Here is an 8,787-nt window from a genome sequence, read left to right as displayed (position 1 = left end):
TTGATTTTTCCCACATTCGCCGTGTTGTGCCCCCTCAACATTTTTTGTTTCATCCCGTCACTGTGCCATACGGTATCCCTACTCATATCATCATGGAGTGGCAGTGAATCAAATTATTTTCAATGCCATGAATATTTATATATTTATCTATTTATTTATTTTAATATATTTAACCAGGGTAGCCCACTCAGCAATAAACTGGTCTCCCGTGGGGCCCTGGAATATGAAGGCATTCCCGTTGTGAGATTCAGTTGATTGCACAGAGAACATCTTGCTGACCTCCATGATCTAGAAGCGCCAGTGACACGTACCGACGACCATTTCTTAAAGGTGGTCAATTCTCCTGGATCCAGTTGATTTTATAATTTCAAAGATGCTGTTTGACACTGTCCATTACTTTTTGGATGTTCTCGGTGAAAATTGAATCTCTGTTAATGTTGGCCTATTTCAAGTTGGAAAAACAATATCCATTTCACCGTTTCCGCAACTCAATTCTTTCAATAAAAGGTCCTATGCTCGACTGATCTGCAATTGCCAAACACGTACTTCGTAGGTCACAGACTCCATCAGTGTGTCACCGTAAAGATGGACCGATGTAGCAGTATCGTTAAGTCTCCTTGTTGTCCGGTTTTCCTGGCTCTTTTCATGCAATCATCTTGTGCTCTTGGTCTTGTGAAAGCCATGGGAATCCTTTTTCCGGACCTGTCGAAGTCTTTGGAGATGACCGCTGTTGATCTGGGCATAATTCTTGGCCTATTTTTTGCAGCCGGCTTACTATCGAGTAATGATAAATTTATGCTTTCCCGAAAATATGTGACGATTATTGTGCTTACTTTGTAGATATTTGCCAATGTGTAAACTACTAATTACTCAAATCGTATACAAATTGGTTGGCGGACATCGCAGGTTAAGATGTTGGTTCACATTATCGGAGGTGCAGTTCTGTTGGAACCACCTTTGTCTTATTGCTTTAACCAGCTTCTCAGGGCAATGTTACATTATTTTCGACCATTCTTCCAGCATTCTTCTCAACTCGTATTCTTGTGCCATAATTTATTTTATTTTCAGCACCCATCATAGCCTCTCTCATCACCCGGACCTCACATCCTCGTTCTTTTCTAATAGTTGGTGCCACTTTACTAAGTGTTCCTGTAATCATTTCGTCTACAGCCACAAGCAAGTGGTATATGTTCATCGCCTTTCCATTATCTGGTAAGTTTTCTGAACCGGGTAACCCAGAAATGCAATTCATCTCACGTAATTCGTACGTGTTAACAAAATTCATTGTTTTCCACTAACTGTAAAATTGTTCTGAACTCATTATGAAGCGTGACAAATAAATATTACAAGCTCGACAAATTCAATTCAGTATTGGCAAGAATTAGGATCATAGTACACGTAGTATGAAATCAGCACGTCAATCAGATGTCATCTCACATGGCATATGACTTATCCCATTTAAACAAACAATTTCTGGAAAATGAACTTTCTTTGTCTTCTTCATCATAATCTTTTTTATCCTTATGTGGCTGCAATTCTGGTACAGTAGGGAAGTGGATATCGCCCACTTGCTCAAAGAATGTGCCATAATTAAAGTCTCTAAAAACTGATTTTTATTACATGTCACAAAATATTGCAGTTGAGTGCTTTTATAGTCCAAAGTCCATTTAGCCGATTGATGTCATTACAGCATTCGACGGTGCTAGTATCGAGTTCTGAGACCGTGACACAAAGCTTAGCAATGATCGTAGAAATTTTTCTATAATTGATTGATTGCATTGATTATAATGTACAATGATCAACCGTAAAAATCAAGCGCACGATCAATCGCTAACCTTTGTGTAATGGGGCCCTGATGTGCTATTTGGGGGAAAAATGAAATAATGAATAATGAAATGTCATCGACATTTCTTTTCAAGTCACGAGGGGCTAGATATTCACGGATCATAGTTGACCGTTTTATTCCGAATGATTCAAAAGAATGTTTGACAACAACAACAACAACAATCATGACAATATGTTTCTATCAGAAATGCCCTCCCCTGCACGATTTATTACTATTATTATTATTATTTATTTGGCCATAAAAAACATACAAAAATTGTACAGTGTAAATACAAAAATACAATTTGAAATTGAATAATTAAATATGAAAAGTAGAAATGAAAGCAAAGAAGAAAAGAGTAAGAAATGTTTTTTCCATGGGCCAGGGCTCGCAAAAGTAAAATTCATTACTATTGCCCAGAGGCATGCGAGCCCTCATAGAAAACCAGTGAGAGAATATTGCACATTCCGGTATATATGAAATTACACATTATTAAAATTCAAATAAAACACATTCTGCAAACACTATTAACATGTAACGCCAGGCAAGATAAAATAAATAAAGAGCAGTATTGGGAAGAATTTGAATACCCATGCCGGACTGACTAAAGAATTTGTGAATGCTTAACATAACATACATGTAGAACGAAAATAATTTAAATTTGTGTAAGGTACTAGAGCCTGAAAATCATTCCCAAGTGGGAATGGTTAGAAAGCCTGATCGTTAATATTAATACTCTTAGCAGCACTTCTTGAATTATACATGTACATGAAAGATGTGGGTTTTGCAAATTTGAAATGTTGGAAAGATAACACGAACATGACCCTCATAAAAGTGCGTTGCCCTTTTTGAATCCTTAAAGTCTCATTATTTTTTCTAATCTCGGCATTTTCGTTGATATTATAAACGTCAAATTCTCTCTTCCCATAGTGCAGTAGGTTGCATGGAGCACCGTTTATTTTTCTTGGGCAAACGTTGATCCTGAAAAAGGACCACCCAAACTCGACGTTTCTGAGTGTATTCTTGTCGTCTTCCCATGTAGAATGTATCAAGTCTTAAAGGGATGGTCCGGGCTGAAAATATTTATATTTTAATACATAGAGCAGAATTCACTGAGCAAAATGCCGAAAATTTCATCAAAATCGGATAACAAATAATAAAGTTATTGAAGTTTAAAGTTTATCAATATTTTGTGAAAACAGTAGTCATGAATATTCATTAGGTGGGCTGATGATGTCACATCTCCACTTTCCGCTTTCTTATGTTATTACATAAAATCAAATTTGTTTCATTATTTCATACTTGTGTGAATGATATGTCTCCCTTATAATGAAATAAGTTGCAGCAATAAATATCTAATGCACTAAATCGGTTGTCAATCCAATTATTTTAGTTCTTGGAGGAAAAAATTTGAATAAACCTAATTTCATATAATAAAATACAAAAGAACAAGTGGAGATGTGACATCATCAGCACACCTAATGAATATTCATGACGACTGTTTTCACAAAATATTGCCAAACTTTAAAATTCAATAACTTTGTTATCCGATTTTGATGAAATTTTCGGCATTTTGCTCAGTGAATTCTACTCTATTTACTAAACTATACATACTTTCAGCCCGGACCATCCCTTTAATTCCTTAATGAAATATACACGTATATTTTCAGAAGGCCAGGCTAAAGCTGTTCGTGGTTTATTCGTTGTTTGATATTATTACACCAAAAATATAGGATCTTGGGGATGGGAAAAGACTTTCTTCGTGATGTGTTTGTCGTCCTTTTTATTTTGTCAGAGAATTGAGAGGTTTATTTTATATCATCCATCAGGAATTGGACACTATGTTATACGTGTGACATGCCTGATCGCACTGGATAGGTTTGCTGGTGATCACTTCAATGTCTTGCTCAGCCTTTCGACTTGCGGATTCTCCATGGGAGCGGTTCTTTACCCTGTCCTAGCAGAAATATTACTGATGGCTTATGATTGGCGAGGGGTGCTGCTCATCCTTGGAGGTCTCATGTTAAACCAGATTCCATGCTCCTTGGCCGTTCAGGTAACACATGAGGATATCAGCCCGTCGAGGCCAGATGACGAGGGATTCGTAAAACATAACCAACTCCAAGTGGATAATGATACGACTTGTGTGCAAGAAGGAAATGATGGTCCTTGTTCTTCTGGAGCAACCGAGAAGGACCTTGGTGATGTCGTCACTGATACTGATCATCTATTGACTCCTTCACCGAGACGGAGTCTAGTGCCCGTAAATGTAAATCTTACAGGGCCAAAATATGAAAGACTTCCTCCAAACTTCCTAGATTGCATACGTAGTATCCCTGAAAAGATGTCATCCCTCTTTCGAAGAATGGGGTTCTACAACGATCCGGTTTCTTTGTTCATTTGCGCTTCCTATGCTATGCATTTTTTCGTGTACAATGGATGGTATGATTTCCTTCTTCCACAAGCCTTGCAAAGAGGAATCTCTGAACGAAACACGGTTATTATAGCATCTATTGCTGGGGTTGGGACCTTCTTTTCCCATTTCGTTATCGCTTCCCTAACTCACAACTCCGTAGATCCAGTCGACATTTATATTGTTTTATCCATCTTGAACATCATTTCGTTGACGTGCGATGTGTTCCTATCAAATTTTTACTTCATGGCGATTGCATCATTTTGGTCGGCCTTTGCTGTTGCCGGAAGAGCTATTCTGGGGACCATGTGTTTGAGGAACCGATTTTCATCAGAAAATCTGCCATTGGCGTTGAGCTTGAGCAACGTTCTAGAAGCTTTTGGGTTTTTCTTCGGTGGATATCTTTCAGGTATGAATTGTCTATTTTTGGTAGCCATATATTCCATCCGACGTAGTAAAACTTGCCGACTTTTATTCTTTATTAAATTTTCGCATAATAACCATGATACTACTAATAGCAATAATAAATAATGATGATAATAATGACGAGGATAAAAATGATAAAAACGAAACATAAAAAATTGGAGGAAAAAAAAAAATCGAAATTAGAAAAATAAGAAATATAAACAAACTAATAATAGGTTACCGACCGTGCAATGTTGTAAACAGCAGTGTCACACAGTTTGATCACATAATGGACTTGCAAGACTCTCTCATGACACATAACTCCGCAACTGTAATTAATTTTTAACCCAAACTTGGGTTGTAGATTTATTTAGGAGACCTGCATGTTATGGTGCAGTCAGAGGTCACATGGTAAGGTCTAAGGTCATTTTGAGGTCAACATTAAAGTTTACATGGAATTGACTCTCTTATGGCTCACAACTCCGCAACCTTAGGTCACTTTTCTCCCAAACTTGGGTTGTAGATGTATTTAGGAGACCTGAATATCACGGCGCAGTCAGAGGTCTCATGGCAAGGTCAAAGGTTATTTAGAGTCATTGTTATGGCATAACTCCGCAACCGTAAGTCACTTTTGAACCAAACTTGGGTGGTAACTTTACTTAGGAGACCTGCATGTTATTTTGTTCAGAGGTCACATGGTAAGGTCAAAGGTCATTTGAGGTCAACATTTAAGTTCACGTGCAAGACACTTATGACAATTGTTTTTCCATCCCAGTTATTTTACAATGATTTTTTGATACAATTCTGTTGCATGCCCTCGCAAATCACGATATTACTGGTTACTTTCACACGTGGACGAGACACAACATCGCTTATGCCTTGTTATTACATCACTTCTATAATGTATTTATAATTCGGCGGAATAAAACCGCTTGATAATAAAATACTGTTCATAGTTACAAGTACTTAACGTGTATTTCAATCACGTTGATTATGCTAATTGAACAAATTGTTCTTAAAACAGGCATGGTGGCTGACAGGTATTCAACGTATGCAGCATCATTCGTTCTACTCGCCTCTGTTGATGTTTTGACCTTCGTTTTCATGATGTTTCCTAAACTGATCAAGAAACCCGAGGTAAATCCAAACATGGATAAATGATGTACGGGTTGGCAAGAACAGAGGCTTGTTCAGCAGAAAGTACATTGTGATTACTACTCTACCGTGCGAGTCATAAAAAAACTTGATGTAAAAAAATGATGTAATGAACACATAATAATTATATATGGCCTGAAAGAGTATGTTCTTCCAAATGATGTGATACCATACTTATGTGGTATGTGTTAACACTTGTATGATCGGGAGGTGTTTTTTTTACATTGATGTAAATTTTGATTTTCGCCAAGGAAAGGCATGACTGCAATGAATGAATCCAGATGTTAATGATGTCATACTCCTACAACGGTTGCATTAACATCCATTTCAAAACACCTTTTACAATATTTAAAAAGGATATGAAAATATGTTTACGAACTCATGTAGGATTATGACATCATGGCATCTGGATTTATTCATTGCAGTCATGCCTTACTCTGGCGCAAGTAAGAATGTACATCACTTCAAAGAATGATTATCCAAGCCTTTACACATACCACACAAATAAGGTATCAAATTAATTGGGAGAAGATTCCCTTTCCAGCCATATGTAATGATTATGCGTTCAAGAGATAATTTTTCCTTAGAATGCGGATTTGTGAGATGTCTAGTTTTTTATGACTCACACGGTATATAGGTTATTTGGAGATGCAGTACATACATAGTGTAGTATTACTACTACTACTTCTACTACTACTACTACAACTGGCACTGGTAGTGAGAGTAGTGATGTGAGTACAAATTGTAGTAGAAGTAGTAGAAGTAGTAGTAGTATTAATATTAGTAGTAGTAGTAGTAGTAGTAGTAATAGTAGTAGTAGTAGCCTAGTAGGTTTCCAAGAAATTTGAAACTTTAAAAGATAGTGATATCTAGTTCTTCAAGAGGTAGTAGTAGTAGTCGTACCACTTCTAGAAGTAGTAGTATTATTATTATGATTATTATCATTGTTATTTTCTTTATTACTAATAATATAATTATTATTATCATTATTATTATTTTTATCATTACTATTATCATTGATATTAATATCGTTGTTTATTTGGTATTTGAAGTACATAGAGAAGCTACATACATAAACAAGTCATGTGAACAACATGTGAACAACAATGATAGTCGTGTTGCATGATAAAGTAAATAAAATCTTGATTAGAGTTGGAATAACTCAATAACCGTCACCCGAAGGTCTTCCTCCCCAAACTTCCCAAATGAAATAGCAAGAGCAGCAATAGCAGTAGAAGTAGTAGAAGAGTTTAAAAATTACAATAATACAGTAATTACAGCCTAAAAATGATAATGACGACATTAAGTACAATTATAACGCAATAATGGTTGTTATAAATCATTTGATTTCATTATATTAAGAAGATGATAGAGGAAGACACAGTCAAATATTGATCTGATAGAGTGGAGCCACTCTTGGTTCAGGGAAAATTTGCCTCCTTGTTGATACTGGAAAATGAAAACTTATAACTTGGAAATCTATTATGTATAATCTCCCAAAACGAGTTCTAGGTTTTGGTGTTAATGCATGTATTGACTCTTTGCCCTCTTATACAAATTTGCATACCGGGTAAACTCCTGAATGATAAGTGTATATTCTGCCCTGGTACCACAGGCACCCTTCATCCAGTGGCGTACCTAGGGTCTTTCACAGGGGGGGGGGCAAATTCGTCCGCCAAAAATTACACAAGCAAAAAAAAAAGGTCTTCAAACACAAATAAAGGATTTCGTACCAGAAAAAAAATTGACAAGCAAAAAAAAAAATATTCAAGACTCGTCAGGGGGGCAGGGATATGTCCCTTGCATGGGTTGTGACTATAGTCAGGGGGGCAGTCTGCCCCCTCTGCCCCCCCCCCCGTAGGTACGCTAGTGCCTTCATCATATACTCTCAAATTGCCCAGTCTGCTTGAGAGATAGGAGTGGCGTCATAATAACAATTTGAGGTTCATGCACAAAACATTTTTTGACTAACAGGAATATTAATAATGACGTAGAAGGGCATTCAATTGCCGGGGGAACCATGCCTCCCCACATTCTCACAACCACTTTGCGCCCAAATTTAGTCATTTTACGGGAAGAACAGAAAGAGATAACTCAACTATCACCGAATTAACAATCCCATTTGAAACCTACATTAATGATGCACACACCAAAGGAAAGTCACAAAGTATGACTCGATCGTTAGGGATATCAAGGAAAAGGGTTACACGGTGTCATTCCACGCGATAGAAGTCGGGGCAAGGGGCATAGTAGAACGGAATAATAAACACCGCCTTAAAAAACCCTCAGAATAACAAGCTCAAACATCCGACCAACCGAGTTTTTCCATACCCTTTCTAAACTCGCCATACTCTTCTCTTTTTCGATATTTTACGCAGGAAAAGAGCGAACCTGGGGGAGGTACGACACTTGGACCCGTAACCATCCCCAAGGGCCCAGGATAATTTGCTTAGTTATGTTTTTAGCGTAAGGCAAATGTACTTTATTAACATTACTTTCATAACTTTGTGATGTCAATAGCTAATTAAGTTGATCTGAATACACAAAAACATTATAATGATCACGTCCGTATATAATAATAATTATAATAATTAAGTCGATACCGTAGTGGAAATTGGATGACCACTACCGTCCTATTGTATATACGTAACACCTCTCATAATATCAAATTATATGCAATAATTAATTCCATTTAATTTTTTATTTAGAAAATTGATTAAGTGGGGTTTTTTTTTCAACGTGATACCAATGACAGCTTTCACTGTTTATTTTCTTGCATTTATGTCACCCTAAATAATGTTCTATATTGGTACGTGTTACTTGTTTCGTTTTGTAATCCATCTATTGACCTGCCATTTGTTTTGAATGGAAACGGTGGACCTGGTCTCTTTATGTATGTATATTATATCATTGTCTCTGAACTTGAATAAAGTCATGATGAAACAACAACACCATCCGGGCTTTTATCTATTACCTGCAGGGGCAGATC

The sequence above is a fragment of the Lytechinus pictus genome, chromosome 8 (assembly GCF_037042905.1).
Source record: "Lytechinus pictus isolate F3 Inbred chromosome 8, Lp3.0, whole genome shotgun sequence".
Taxonomy (NCBI): Eukaryota; Metazoa; Echinodermata; class Echinoidea; order Temnopleuroida; family Toxopneustidae; genus Lytechinus; species Lytechinus pictus.
Note: the sequence above shows the minus strand (reverse complement) of the source record.